The sequence below is a fragment of the Alexandromys fortis genome, unplaced genomic scaffold (assembly GCF_014885135.2).
Source record: "Alexandromys fortis isolate MF-2015 unplaced genomic scaffold, M_Fortis_MF-2015_v1.1 scaffold_29, whole genome shotgun sequence".
NCBI classification, from domain to species: Eukaryota; Metazoa; Chordata; class Mammalia; order Rodentia; family Cricetidae; genus Alexandromys; species Alexandromys fortis.
In genome coordinates, this window is record NW_026067891.1 from 668848 (window position 1) to 685366 (window position 16519).

General features: G+C 41.2%; 1 protein-coding gene across 6 annotated transcripts in view; it reads right to left on the minus strand.

The window, feature by feature from the left end:
• Window positions 1-16519, minus strand: part of Fbxw11 (F-box and WD repeat domain containing 11) — a 104594-nt gene that overhangs the window by 84929 nt on the left and 3146 nt on the right. For 2 of the 6 annotated variants that reach the window (XM_050127280.1, XM_050127211.1), the window contains exon 2: window positions 8049-8203. The exons of the other annotated variants lie outside the window; for them this stretch is intronic. The gene's annotated coding sequence lies outside the window, so the exon portion shown is untranslated. The remainder of the gene's footprint in view (window positions 1-8048; window positions 8204-16519) is intronic. 6 annotated transcript variants of the gene reach the window in all.

Genomic DNA, 16519 nt, shown 5'->3' on the forward strand with positions numbered 1-16519 from the left:
TGGAGGTGGGCGGGCATCAAAAGAAAGTGGGAGATACCTAGAAGGGGCTCTCATTAGCCAAATCTGGGACACTGAGAATCATAAAGATGGTAATTGACTGTTAACACACCAAATAAACAAAAGCCCACGAGAGTACGGTGGCACAGATAAAGAGCTGGAGAATCAGGCTAGTTCTGTGAACACTAGCTTATAAACAGAAAAAGAATGACAACCAGATCACAATTTTGTAACTTTACTGGAAAGAGAGACATCTTGGTTAGGACACTGCAGTCTTTAGGTGAGGAGCAAGACTGTTATGAGGTGTCAAACAGCTCCCTGCAGACAAACTCAGCAAGAACAGAGGAAAAAACTGAAATTATTACAGAGATCTAGCTGCTGCCACCTTAACCAAGGGACAATGTAGCATAAGTCCTAATGCTTCATGATGTGATTTGATGTGACATACATTTCTCCTATGATGAAGCATTCCTACCAAAAGCTTAGCTTGGATGCAGCTCACCCAAGCTCCAGTTTACAGGAAGCACAGAAGCTAAAGAAGCAAATTAGATGACACCGTGAATGCAGAATGCTGAGCATCGTTGCACATGTATAAGACAACTAACTCAGCTGGGCTCTTCTGAAAAGTCAGTGGGGGAAAAGAAAGAAAAACAAATAGCCCGTCCTAAATTAAGACAGTAAAAAGACAACTAAGTACAAATTTAGGGGCAACAATACCACAATGCTTACAACCTACTTTCAATTTTTTTTCAATACAGGAAAGATTTACATCTGGATAAGAAAGGAGGTGGGGGAGGAAAATAAGAAGGGAGAGAAAGTAACACAGAGAAGATGCCAAGGTGGCCCAAGATGACTGCTCAGCAAGCCCAAGTGAAAAGAATGCTTTGACTCCCAACTATGTGCATATGCCATTTCTCATGCAAAGCCAGGAGGCTTACCTCAGTGAGAACCAACTGAGAAAGCAGAAAGTCCTAGGTTTGGGGTCTGGACAGGAAGGACAATTTTTAAAACTTCTACTTTAAAGATCACTAACCACCATTAAAGACTCAGGAGATAAGTGCAGCCCAAGGCAAAGCCAGCTTGAGGTGCAATGCTGAAGATCATTCAAGTGAGCAAGTCACTGAGCTTAACCCTCACCCAAGGGCCAGATCTTTCAAAGTGCCTACCTAGTCCACCTACCTCCTCCTCAGAAGCAGCCCTAAAGATACACTACTTATATGTGAAATATGCACAAAATTACTTCTGTAGCACTATATGTTATAGCAAAACACTGGAAATGATCCACATACCACCCATCATTCCAGACTAGTTACAAAATTACAGCCTGTTTATACAATAAATCAGCTTGCATTTTTTTAAAAGTAACCCCTCAAAAAATTGAGAGCCCTTTGGGAGTTGATATACAAGATGGCCACATCATATTTTACATTAAAATAGGTTAAGAGTCAGGGAGTAGACAGATGGTTCTGCAGTTAAGAACACAGAGACCTGGATTTAATTCCCAGAACCCCATAGCAGCTAACAATTGTCTATAACTACAGTTCAAGGGCATCCAAAGCCCTTTTCTGGCTTCCTCAGTTACCAGGCACACGTGTGGTACACAGATATGCATGCAGACAAAACACCAAACAAACAAAAATACACATAAAATAAAATAATATTAAATTTTTTTTAAAAAGGTTCAGGCTATGCATGATAGAATAGGCTTTTAATCCTGGCACTCAGGAGGCAGAAGCAGGCAGATCTCTGAGTGTGTAAGGCCAAGCTGATCTACATAGCAAATTCCAAGCCAGACAGAGCTCCACACTGAGATCCTCATCTCAAACTAACAATAATAATAATAACAACATTAGTAATACCAAAAATTATATCTGAGTATAGAAAAAAAGATAATACATCGATGAAGAACAAGAGCCTTGCATTTTCTTTATGGTTTATACCATGCATACATATAATTTACTTTAAAATGTGTCAAGTACTGATGGCCATCTCCATCAGTCTTAAGTAATTAAAAAGAATTGAGTTAAAAATCCCTCAAAGAGGGCATGAAGAAACAGCTAAGCAGTTAGGAACACTTGCTATTCTTACAGAGGACCCATGTTCAGTTCACAGAACCCACGTGACAGCTCATAACCATCTCTAACTCTTCTGTACTCCATGGGCACTGCACACATGTAGTATACAAGCATACAGGCAAAACACCTATACACATAAAATAGAAAAATAAATCTCTTTTTAAATCCCCTAAGGGATGGTGAATTTGAGGCCTGCATGAACTACACAGGGAAACTCAAAATTAACTCCCTGAAGGAAGTGCTGCACTGGAGATCAACAGAGCATCTCAATTATTCCAACACAGCTAATTTTGACTCCATCACCAGGACAGCTGTTTCTTTTTTTTTTTTTCCTTAAATATTTATTATGCATACAATATTCTGTCTGTGTGTATACCTGCAGGCCAGAAGAGGGCACCAAACCTCATTACAGATGGTTGTGAGCCACCATGTGGTTGCTGGGAATTGAACTCAGGACCTTTGGAAGAGCAGGCAATGCTCTTAACCACTGAGCCATCTCTCTAGTCCAACAGCTGTTTCTTTAACTGACAAGTAGGTAAACTAGCTGACTTGTATTTAGGCTTCATGTTGTGATGTTTAGAACGTCTTTAAAATACGATAGTTGTATTCACCAGAGCTAGAGGAGAGGCACTCAAAACTAAGGCTGGCTAGGAAGGCAGATATGACCTGACCATCTCAAGTTATTCTCCTGTTTTAGTAACCAGGTGTAGAGTTGAAATTATGTGAATGAAGGATGTGCAGTGGCTTTTTGAAAACTCACTTTAAAAACTGTGCCTCTATTGATCAGCCAATTAAGAGTAGGAGAGAATATGGCAGCTGAATGTGATGATGTCATCTGGGAACTGGGAACAGTAACCAGAAGGATGTTAGGAAATCAGAGTGAGAGAGGTGTAACCATACCTCCTGGCTAACATCACAGCCCATCCCTGTGTTGGCATTCCCAGACACAGTTTGTGTTTGAATAATCTCATAATTCTATTAGTAAAAGTCAGCTACACAAAGGCAAAGGCTCCTAAATTTCTCTATTTGGAGAGCTCAGGCCAATATTACATATAGATACCTCTACCCTTAGATATTCTCATCTCTAGGTAAATCAAAGTCATTATTACTCTCAGCCAACACAAACTCATTCTTTCTTCTCCCCTAATCTCGTGCTCTATTACCGTATCCTGAGGAACAAAGCAAACTCAAGGGCCTAAAACAAAAGAGAAAAATCTAAAACTAATGATATTACTCAATTCTCCTGTTACTAAAACCAACCCTTAAACTCTGTGCATCCTCCACCTCTGACTTTCACAAAGCCATAGCACCCCAGACAGCACCCCAGTAAGCACTCTGGCTCGCTTATCAATGTTCACTAAGCCTTCAGTCTCTCCATCCTGCATTCACTTGCCAAGCTAACTTCCCAAAATACCGATTCACTTGCATAAGTTACCTTTGCTGCTCCAAGAACAGAAAGAAAATAACAAAATGGAAGTAATGACACAGTAGGCTAACTAAAACAAGCTCACTGAACAACAAGCTGTAATGCAAGGAGACGGTACTATTGGGTATGTGCTCCTCCGAGTATGTTCCTGTTTACAGTGTACTGTATGGTCAAGTTACATAAGCTTACTAAGTCAACTATCTCCTTAAGAGTGGAAAATGGACAAAAAATGGGTCACAGCAGTGACAAAGGAACTCATGTAAAACCAGGGGCCAGGGCTGGGGAAATGGCTCAGAGGAAAAAACTCTTGTCCTACAAGCTGGAGGAGGGGCATAAGAATCCCAGCACTAGTAGGTGTGGCCTCCCAAGGCAAGGGAGGTAGAAACCGGATCCTTGGAGCAAGCTGGTTAACTAGACTAGCCAATCCATAAATTCTGGATCCAATGAAGTACATTGTAAGTGGAGCACAATGGAGAAAAACACCTAAAGTTAACTTTGGGTCTCTGCATGAACACACATACACACGAGTGTGCATAACACACGAATGCATAACATATACACATGCAAAAATAAAAAAAAGAAAGAGGAAGAAACAAGAACCTCTCAGACTTCTAAGTCAAACGTACATTCAAGCTGAATATGCTAAGTGACCTAAAAGCAAGTGCCCGGAAGCAGGTGTGGTGCCATGCAGCTATAATCCCAGCACTGTGTGAAAGAGGCCAGTAAATTCTTGCCCAGTCTGGGCTGCATACAAAACCCTATCTCAAACCCAAAAACAAAGAAAAGGGGGAAATAAGAAGAGGAAAAATCCAAAATCCCAAATGTCTTAATTAGAAAAGGGTTTGGAGTGAAGTTTTGCCATTAAGAAATTTATCCACTCCAAAGAAAACTAAAAAAAGTTCTCTCTATCCATCCTGCAGATACCTTACTTAATAGATTGAGTTCATGACATGACCTGCTAGGCAATGTTTTCCTCCAACAAGAAAATGCTATAGTCTTTTTGGCTGGAGTCTGCAGGCCCTTCTAAATTAAACTAGCACATAAATTAGCATCTGGCAAATCTTTCTGTAAGAGTATACTTAGGTACCAGGTGGTGGTGGCGCACACTTTTAATCCCAACACTAGGGAGGCAGAGGCAGGTGGATTCGTGTAAATTCAAGTCCATCCTGATCTACAGAGAGAGTTCTAAGACAACCAGGTTTATACAGAGAAACCATGTCTCAAAAAAAAAGGGGGGGTATACTTAGATTGGGGATGTACCTCTCAGTTGGTAGAGTAGTTGTCTAGTATGCACAAGCCTTGGTTTTGACCCCCAACATTAAATAAAACAGTATAGTTGTGCATGCCTGTAATTCTCAGCACCCTGAGGCAACGCAGAAACATCACTTGTTCAAGGCCATCCTCAGCTATTTAGTAAGTTCAAGGCCAGCCTGAGCTACAATGAAACCCTGTCTCAAAAGAAGAAAATAATATACTAAACGTGCCAACATACATATTATCACTGTAAACTTATAAATTAGTTTCTGTTCTTATATAACAGTATTGTAAAGCTACTGATGCTAGCTGGGCAGTGATAGCGTACACCTTTAATCCCAGCACTTGGGAAGCAGAGGCAGGCGGATCTCTGTGAGTTCAAGACCAGCCTGGTCTATAAGAACTAGTTCCAGGACAGGCTCCACAGCTACAGAAAAACCCTGTCTCGGGGGGGAAAAAAAAAAAAAAAAAAAAAAAAGTACTGATGCTAACCCATCCCTAGGATAAAGAAGCACTTTGAGAACACTGAATGGATCAGATTTCTGAGGGTGCTAAAGACATCACCCTGAATGATGATGCAATTCTAAAATTACATGTGCCTATTTAAACATAAACTGAGTTACATTTCAAAACTGTCACATATTGCCAATTCATGGACACACACCTGTAATCCCAGCACTCCAGGACTACATAGGAGGATCACATGCTCAATGTAACCAGCATCACGGGGTGAGACCCAGGCTCAAAAACAAAAAGCAGAAAGCAAACACCTTGACGACTACTGCCTGCTATAGTGAAGAGAGCAGGTTTCAAACATCTTGGCCGTGGCAAAGTTTACCTACCATAAAGCACTTCCGAAAAACGATCTCTGACTCACTACTGCTAACTATTGGGGTTTGTTTGAGAAAGAGAGAGCCTGGATGGATAATGAGACCTGAAGGCTAGACTTCTTATGTTGTTGTTGGTTTTTTGAGACAGGGTTTCTCTGTGTAACAGTCCTGGCTGTCTTGGAACTCACTCTGTAGACCAGGCTGGCCTCAAACTCACAGAGATCTGCCTGGCCTGCCTCTGCCTCCGGAATGCTGGGATTAAAGGTATGTGCCACCACCGCCCCGCAAAGCTAGATGTTTTTAAGAGAAGGATAGAGATAGGCAGTGGTGACTCAAGCCTTTAGAGGAGGCAGAGTCTGGAGGATCTCTGTGCATTCAAGGCCAGCCTGGTCTACAGAGCTAGTACCAGGACAGGCTCCAAAGCTACAAAGAAACTCTATCTCAAAAAACCAAACAAGAAAAAAAGAAAAGAGAGAGATGGGTAGAAACAAACATTCAGCAACTGCTTCCTTTTATTTTTTTATTGAGACAGTGTCGCACCTCTACAGTCCAGACTGGCCTGAGTCTCACAGCCAGCCTCCCAATACTGGGAATGCAGGTTTATGAGCGGCCTGCCACACCCATCTTCAATAATTTCTAAAAGTAAGAAAATTGTAGACAGCGTTAAGAGAGTTCTGCCTGTGTACTTGTGACCAAAAATTGCTCTAAACAAGAGCCTAGAGGATAGAGGCACAGTCTCTGAAGCCATACTGCCTAGATTCCTCTCTTCTCTCTGCTCTTGAGCACGGAATTTAACTCGATGCATTGGTTTCCTCAGTAATGAAGCACTAGGGGCTCTTACCTCACCAGATTATTCTAAGGACACAATGAGTTCATATCTTAAAAGTAACTAGACTAATCTTCAAAGAGAGTAAATGCCCAGGAACACTTCTACAGGCACTACCCACAGCTCTTAGTGTGCTATGGGATGCTTACCAGAGTATTAGCAAATGCAAAGAAATCCACCTCATACAGGTCAGAATGAAGGTCTATAACAGCCCATTGAGAGGGGGCCACCTTACGCTGGTGGCCCTGGGTTCTATAAGAAAGCAGGCTGAACAAGGCATGAGGAACAAACCAGTAAGCAGCACTCCTCCATGGCCTCTGCATCATCTCCTGCCTCCAGGTTGTTGCCCTGTTTGAGCTCCTGTCCTGACTTCAATGATGAACAGTGATGGAAGTGGAAACCACATAAACCCTTTCCTCCCCAACTTTTGGTCTTGGTGTTTCAACACAGCAATAGTAATCCTGACTAGGACAAGTGCCATGCCAAACAATGAGCTAGCATGTACTCTTCAAGAGAAAATCCACTGTGAAGGCTGAAGAGACGGCTCAGTCAATGAAGTTCTTGTTGCACAATCGTGAGAACCTAAGTTGATCTATATAAATTAAAAAAAAAAGATAAATAAAAATCACTTCAAAGTCAGAGGTGGCACGCCTATTATCTGAGTACTTATCTCCTGCCCAGCATAGCGGAACCAGTGATGGGATTCATCATGAGACCCTGTCTCAAAATAAGGCAGAAGAAGAGCTACTGAAAAAGATAGTCACCTTCAACCTGGTCTCCACTGACACAGAAGCAGTCACAATGAACACGTATACACACTTATATACAGACACACAAATACTTCACATAAAACAAACAAACAAAAAAACAAGAAAATCCCAAAGGCTTAAGTTCACTGGATGTAAAGGGCCAGGCCTGACCCCAGCTCTCCATTTGCTAGTTGTACGGCCTGGGTGACCTGCACTTCCTCAGTACTTCTGAGCTCGTTCTACTATCTAAAAACCAAGTGAGCTCACATCAATTAAAGAACACGCCAGCCGCCTACTGACTGCCCAGAAGTTAGCAATGCTCTCAATAGCCACTATGGAGGGACTCTTCCTGAGAAGATCCTCTGGAAGTCCTCAAGGCAGATGACAGACAGCTGTTTTACATGGTATCTAAAAAAATATTCTGACCTGGTAGCAACAATAAATCATGAAATAAAATATCTCAAAATGGTTACTTGTTTTATGAGCTATCTCCCCCAAATCTCCAAAATCCCCACTTATTTTCTATTGGGAGTCTGACTAGAAGATATTTAGGATTATAGCTTGTACTACTTACATATATGTAATTTTATTGTTAATTATGCAACAGCCCCTTCACTGACCCACATACACACAACACTAAGCACAAATGTCCAATATGTCTTCCATCCCCTAGCAATGGAAAAAGAAAAGGTTTATTTGTTGTTGTTTGAAATACAGCTTCACTATAGCCCAGGCTGACCTCCAACCTGCAGCAATCCTCCTGCCTTAGCCTCCCAAGTACTGGGATTACAGATGTGAGCCACAATATACAACTCTAAAAAGATTTCTTGATTTAATTTATTTCAGTGAGGTGAGTCCCACAAAACAACGCAACCCAGGGTGATGGCTTACCTGGAAGTACTCTGCACTTCAGATCCACCACTGACTGAACAGGGCATCCCCTTTCAGCCTAGTCTGAGAAAAGACAGCGGTCAAGCATCTTCCAAGACTCTCCGTTTACTGTATCCAGCTTTCTTCAACAAAATCCCAAACATGCACTTCGGTAACTGTTGAAAGACAGAGAGCAATCCATACACCCACCATGGCACCAGCAGCACACGACAGCCACCAAGAATGGAAAGAAAGGCCTGAGGCAGTACTCTTCACCCCAGCTTTGAGAGAAGGATTCTATATGAGAAATAGTGAAATACAGCTAATATTAATTCATGATATTAACTCATGATAAATAGCATACAATCTACAAATGAGAGCAACTAAAAACTCACTTAACCATCCACATAAACTGTTGCTGATCATTCAATACAATGAGCTCACTGTCAGTTTGCTATGACAGCTCTTCCACCATTACAAAAGAAATTTGCCAGCCAAAATGAAAGTGAGGATTCAAATATCTCCCAATATTTACTGATATACCTATCAAGAAATCATTTGATTTGCTGCTGAAAAGACATCAAACCTTCATACATTACTATATCCTTGATGTTCAACTAGAATACAGAATATTCTGAAACCTGACAATCAATGTAAGAGTGAACTTAGTTCACTAGAGGCCAATACCCCACAACAACTAATCACCAGGCAAACCAAAGAGACAATAAAGAACACTAAGCAATAATTTACAAGATGACACCCATAAACATTACAGTCAACCCAGATTCTATTAACACCCATTTTCAACCGTGTGGGCCTTCCCTTTAGACTACAGATACTAATGAACAGAAAGGGAAAGGACACTGGATAGTTTAGACATCCAGAGGGAAGGTGAAGCTGCACTCACTTGTCATATCGCTGCCAGGGTCCCTGCAGTATTCAGTATGTACAGGCAGCTGATGGGCGTGTTTAATTCTCAAGAATGTTTCAAGTTCCCTTCTATAGGAGGTAAAGCCATGACGTTTTCACAAAGCACACAACTGCCCTGAGTACAAGGGTCAGAAAACTCATTACTTTCGGGACAAAAGACATAAATACTTTCACAAGGCCCTAAGGTAATGAGAACTACAAAGCACAGAAGGGTGAGAATTTTATCCTGGCTGACACAACAAGCAAACTCCAGATTATTCCACACTACCAAAGGGCCATGCAATTGTAAGGTCACAAGCACTAATGTTAAAGCAAAACACATCCTAAAGGTGCCTTAGTCCCCTCTTAGTGGCAAACAAGTTCCTGATGAAGAACCTTCTGAACGCTGACTCTTTCTAAGATGCGGTTATCAGTCCACAAGTGATAGCAACAGCCGTGCTGACTTCTGGCACTGAAGGAACTGAGCACCTATCTGAGGGTCTGCACCACAGTGACCAGATGCAAACACTACAGGCCACACAACTTAAAGAAAGCACACAAGTGAAGCACCACGCCAAAACAAAACTGTTCAGGTTGATCTTCACTAGTTGATGTCGCTGAGTCAAGAATGAACTGAAGGCTAAAGATGTGGCTCAGTTGGCAAATGGCCTGCCTAGCATTCAAAGTCGTAGGGCAATGATTCTCAGCCTTCCTAACACTGCGACCTTTTAGCACAGTTACTCATCTTATGGTGATCCCCAGTCATAAAATTATTTTCACTGCTATTTTATAACTGTAATTTTGCTACTGCTATGAATTATAATGTAAGTATCTGTTTTCTGATGATCTTAGGTGACCCATGTGAAAGGGTCATTCAATCCCCAAAGAGGTATTGATCCACATGTTGAGAGCTGCTGTCCTAGGGTCTGTCCCTGTCACTTCATTAACCTGGTCTAATTCCAGGACTCCAGAGGTAGAAGCAGGAGGATCAGAAGTTCAAGGGCATCTGTGACTGACTACACAGCAAACTCAAGGCCAGCCTAGGATTCATGAAACTCTGCCTCAATTAATATTAATTAAACTGGAAATCCAGCTGTGACAAAGTAGCCAGTGAACTATATTGGTGGCTAATTGCTAAAACAATATATTCTGCTTTTTCAAAGAGCAACTGACATCCACACTGCAGGACGGGATACAGGAAAACAAGCACTCTCCAGCCAACTCGTTCCTCACCCTACTGAGTCCTCTGGCCTTTCCTTCTACTGGGGAATTAGTTAACTTTTCACCCTTCCATTCACAGAAGTATCTCTCCAATACCTACCTGGCGACAAGCTTGCGGAAGACTAACAGATGAAGGCTAAGAGAATGAGAACTGAGCTCTCCCTGTCTCTTCTCAGAAAAGCAAAGTATACTTTATCATCAGTTCTTAAAAGTGGCTAAAGGTTCTCAGCTTAGCTCCTTAAAAAGTGAAAAGATGCTGTGTAGAGCCCACACTGGGCTCCCCCTCCTGTGGAGCAGCAGCTTTGTCCTAGAGACCAGCTCTCCCACATTCATTGTGTTTGCACACTTCTTCACTCACAAGCTAGCTAGCGTTTTTCTTTTTTCCCTCTATTTTTCTCATTAATGTCCCAATTTCTACCTCACTGCACCCTGGCCTGTGAAGGCTTTTGTGCTGCCTAACCATGAGAAGGAAATTCCTGCTGACATCACAAAACTCTACATAGAAGTTACCGTTTGTGAAAGCAATAAGGCCAAGGTTAGAGACACCAACTGGACTGTCAGGTCCTCCTAGTTTGTCTCTCATTAGCCTACAAAGACAAACTTCCTGTAAAGCAATTGTGATCAAGCAGAAACTTAACAGAGGGTAACAAGCTCATTCTTGACCAACAGGTTTTCCCCCACTGTCAACTAATTCAATTAACAACAATTCAACCCGGAAAGAAAGTTTGCTTATTCAATTAATGGTCAAAATCACCTGGAGCTTTGCCAAGACTCAAAAATCTTCATTTCATGCTCTCCTCTCTCCTTTTATCTCTTTTCTCTGTCTTTCTTTCTCCCTCTTCCTTAATAAATACTTATGGCTATTTCCTGTGTTTACGTGTCTGTTACCTGCCGCCACCGTGGGCGCGGCGCGTACCCTCCTGTAGCCGCTTTCTCATGGCGGGCTCCGCCAACCCACCCGGGAATCGTTTTTTTAAAAATAACACTAACATGTATGGTAGACTTCTTTCATTATCATAGAGTCTCAAAATAAAAGTAAAGCAGGAGAGCAAGATTCATGAGAAAACAGAAACAAACAAGCAAACACACACAGAAAAAAAATCTTCATTTCATGCCTTTAATCCCAGAATCCCAGCACCTGGGAGGGGGAGGCAGACAGACCTCACTGAGTTCAAGGTCAGCCTGGTCTACCTCGCAAATTCTAGGGCAACCAGGACTGTTATACAGAGAAAACCTGTTTTGAAAAACAAAAACAAACAAACAAAAAAAAACTTCATTTCACAGAACCCCACAAACAAACGAAACATTATTCAGAATATTCAGTGCTTACACACACTAACCACCAGTCTCTACTGGGGTACCCACACAGGACTGGGTCGGGGGAGGGATTCTATCTGTAACTACATCATAGCTCTGATCAGACCAACTGATAGTTCTCTCACTGAACATCATGGTACCTCCCATATATTCCAAACCATATGGATATTGTAAAATGTTACCATTTCCCTCAAAAAATGACTCACCACATCTATGGGCTAAAAGTAAATGGACGTTAGCCTCCAGAAATAAATGCATATACAAGTGAATAGCTTTACAAATAAACACATGCACAACTCAAGAGGGAAAAAAGCTAACTTTTCCCACACCATCTGTTCTGATTTCGTTTTATGAAATGTAGGTCTCTGAAGACCTGTCATGGTGGCACACACTTATAATCCTAGCACCTGGGAAGATGAGGCAGGAGGACATGGAGTTTGAGGCCAATCTGAGCAAAACAGTCAATTCAAGGCTAACTTGGGTTATGAAGTGAGAACCTGTATCAAAACTTTTAAAGCAATTTTAGAAATTTTATAATAAAAAAATTGGGAATTGCAAAATGATTCTGTTGGTAAACAAGATTGCCGCGTAAACCCATCAATTCAAGGTCAATCCCTGGAACCAACAAAATGTGGGCAGAAATGACTCCACAGAGTTGTCCTCTGACCTCCACATGAACACCCATGGCATTCACAACACATGCACATGCAAACAGTCTCTCACACACAGTAACAGTCACATACACACTCACATACACAAATACACACTTCATGCATGTGCACACAGCAATAATATTTTTTTAAAAGAAGCATCATCCACGTGTTCTAGTATATACCTGTAATCCTAGCACTCAGAAGACAGATACAAGACTATGAGTTTGAATCTGGCCTGGATGACTTAGTTTAACGGTCTCAAATATTAAAATCAGAAAGGGTTCCTGCACCTACAGATACAGTCAGTAAGGCTGTCCCCTCTGCAAAATCCTTTCATACACATGCCTCCTGAAGCCTTCCTAATAACTCAGAAGGAGAGCAGGTCTCCGTATGTGTACAGTTAAGCTGCAATAAAGCTTCCCTTAAGGTCACACAGCAAGTGCAGAGCCGTAGTAGAAAATCAGGTGTCTCACCCTGCAGTCTATACCCCTTCTGCTGGTTAAATCACAATTTTTAAGGTCAGGAAACACTTGCAGCTCATCAGCTACTCTCACAACAGATATAAAAAGAACATGGCTTCCTCATTTCTTGGCTAATCACCAGTCTAGGATGCATATAAGTCAATCTGTATATAGATATAGATATAGATATAGAGATAGAGATAGAGATAGAGATATATGTCCATACATGATGGTTAAATGGGCCACACACCAACTTCCACTTTCCCTCACCGGTCTTCTTCTTTTATATACATCTTTGTGTTAAAGTTATCAAAAGAAAATGCTAAAAGGTAGCGTGGTATTTAAAAAAGAAAACAACCTAACATTAAGGCTCTATAAAAGTTAAGATTATTGGAACTGGTGACAAGTGAAGTTTCCCAGACACGGAGACAGCTAAGATACAGAGAGGAGTTCACCACTATATGGACAGCTATTACAAAAAAACACGAAGTATGAGAAGGAGCTGTGGCTAGAGGAAGGGAGGAAGGTCTCATAAAGCCCTTATAATTTAATAGAAGACACAAACAGGTAACTACACTATAAGCATGGACTATTCTAAGTACCACTAGATAATTCATTCATTGAAGGACTGTTCCACAAAGACTGTGGTATGCAACCAAATAAGATGGTATCTGCCACTGTCAAATAAACTGATATCAAAGAGGTGGCCTCCATTTCGTCTCCTGGGCTGACAGTGGTTTATCAGCATAAGCAGAAGGGAAGATTGCTGAGATGTGATCTAAGCCAATTTGGCCAAGGGCTGCTCAAGGATGGAGTTCTTTCAGTAAACAGCAGCTGCCTTCAAAAAACATACTCAAGTTTATACCACTGCTGACAACAGAAAGAGTGTGGGCAGAGTAAGCAGGACCAGGATCCCCCAGCTCTGGCTGGAGGATTGCAAAGAAGCAAGCAGGAAGAAGGACTGAAGGGAGACAGATTCAAAGAAAGAAAGAAGTGACAGGAGAGGAAATGGATTGGAAGAGAGACAGGAAGTAGTCAGCAGGTCTAGAAAAGCGTCTTCCCCAGGATCCCAGCATTCTTACAAAGGGCTGAGAACTCACTGCCCCAAAAGCACTGTCCAATGGCCATATGGGTTTGGGTCTAGGAATTTGTGTCTTACTTAGTGAGTATCCTGGGCTAGCTCTCTACTCAAAGGGCAGACTACAGCAGTCTGAAGGACACGTAGCCTACTGCAAATCCTCAGGCACGTTATATTAGAGTCATGGCCTCTTTAAACCGTCAAAGATCCTCTAAATATATGTGGTTTATATCATTTGGTGAGTTAGTAGACACCAGAGAGCAATGAAAGGATAGCTGCAGTCACCCAATTGCTTGACAGGTCACTAAACAATCCTATTTGCCTCACCAAGTCAAAGACAGAAAGGAAGAAAAAAAAGAATAAAAAAGAAAACAAAAAAGAAACAATTTACCTTATAAGTTTCTTTTATCTCTTTAGTTTTACAGTCTACTTATACTTCATTAACTCTAAAAATAGTGTTATATTGCACCTTCTTAATAAGGACCACTATATTTTAATCTGCATTACTTCATCCACTTAAGCTATAAAAACAAAGGAAATGACTCACTTAAGGTCTCTTAGCAGAGGGGGAATCTTTCAAAAGCTAGTAACACTATAGAAGTGTAGCTACAAACGTTTTGTTCTGTTCACACCCATGAGACAGAATTATCATCCTTAAACTTTGTTGTTATTATTGTTGCTGTTTGGGGTTGTTTTGTTTTCTGGAACAAAATTCATCTGTGTAACAGTCCTAGCTGTCCTGTAACTGGCTCTGTAGACCAGACTGGCCTCGTACTCAAGAGATCTGCACCCCCATGCTGGGATTAAAAGTGTGGGCCACCACCACCCAGCTAATCCTTAAACTTCTTTAAAATTACATTTATGTGCATTGGAGTGGAGTGTGCTTTCCAAAGGTTTGTTCTTGCCTTCCTCTATGAGTCCTAGGGAATGAGATTAGGTAGTCAGGCTTGGTGGCTAGTATCTCTACCCACTGGCTTGTGTCCTTAAACTATTAGCAGCATTTTACTATCTTTTTTCATGGGGGAAACTAGCCACCTCTCTGTCAATCTGCAGCTCTTGTGAGTGCTTCCTAAGGAGTGCCTGTACATCAATTCAATGTGATGCATAATGCAGTTTACATTCTTTCCAGTGAAATCCGCAAACCAGACACAGTCTGGTGAACTCTGACTATTTCCAAAATGTTTCATTGCTATTCCAACTTACTCATAATAAAGCTGATTGTTACAAAGAAGTTTAGAAAACAGGTCCACAAAGCAGGCCCAGCACTGGACCAGTATAAAGTCATGAAAGCCACATAGCAATTAAATTATTCACTATCAGCAACTATAAATTCATTGTCTCTAACAAGAGTTCATGTATTACCTTGCTGAGGATAGTGGCACAGAACCATAATCCCAGCACTTGGAAGGCAGAAGCAAAAGGATTGGGAGTTCAAGGCCAGCTTTGGCTACAAAGTTAGGGGCCAGCCTGGGCTACATAAGACCCTAGAAGAAGGCAAGGAGTTGGTAAAAGGGGTGTGTGTTAAGAAAGAGAGGGGGAGGCAGGTAAAAGGAAAAAGAGAAAGAAGAAAAGGAGAAAGTGGAAAGGGGAGGAAGAACGAGAGCACTCTTAACGTATTTTATTAAAGTCAGAGTCCTATGCAGAAGGGCAGAGACATGCAAGCACCTTTGGCAGGCCCAGGCCTCAAGGAGGAATAAAAGTCACAAAGTGAGGAATTGAATTTTGAAACCTTAACTATTCTGCTACTACCATCTTTCCCCTCCAACCATCTCTTTACTAGGGATAGAACTCAACAAGGTGTGTACTGTAGTAAACTATAGGTGTACTCTCATATATCTGTCTATTGGTGCTAGACTTCTTCAGTATATATATATATATATATATATATATATATATATAGATTTAATTTTTCTATATATGTATAAAGTAAGCACAAAATAATGGGATGGGGGAGGTAGCTTAATGGCAGAGCAGTTGCCTAGCATGAGCCAAGCTTGGCTTTGAGCCCGAGCACTGTAAAAAGAAACAGAAAAGGGTATATAGTGGCTCAGACCTGTAACCCCAGCACTCAAGAGGCTGCCAAGACTGCCATGAGTCTCACCGAGTGCAAGAGAGAGGAAAAAAAAAGCACCAAAATCGAAGTAAAAGGCTGACAATTAAGAACTCAAGATGACACAAAGTCAGTTTCCTCTTTTTAACGCAGTGCAATCTAGAACAGCACTTAAGTCATCTTGTCAACCATTAGGTACCAAACTCACGCAAGCAATATGATCCCAAATATCTGAGCCCAAAAGAGGACTCACAAAAATGTGGACTATTTTATGCTCTAGACTTTCAAAATACCATCAATTTAACCAGTTCTCCTTCAATCATGTTATTTTGAAGTCATTACTAAATGTATTTTCAGCTGATTTCTGGAAACTATAATTGAAATATAGTGAACATAGAAAGCTAGATAGATGCTCCTGGATTTTAAAGGCGTTCTGATCTGTCTATTGGTGCTAGACTTCTTCAGTAACCAAGTACTCGAGCTATCTACCGCACTAAAATAAACACCTACAGTTCATGGGATAGATTGCCTAGTGGTGCTAACAAAGTTATCAGCTTTGAGGAAAAAAATCCTTAAAACAATTTTAAAATTGATCATGACTACTACATTTTTTATTATTAAATTTCTAAAAATTAAATCCCAACTTCCTATGTCCTCAGTTGGGTTGACATCTCTTTTATTTAACAGCACATTTTATCACACAAACTCTAAACCACCCATCAGGGCTTCATGGTTCTCACTAAGCTTCTGCTCTACTACTGAGATGCAACCCAGCACCCACAACCTTTTTTTTTTTTTTTTTT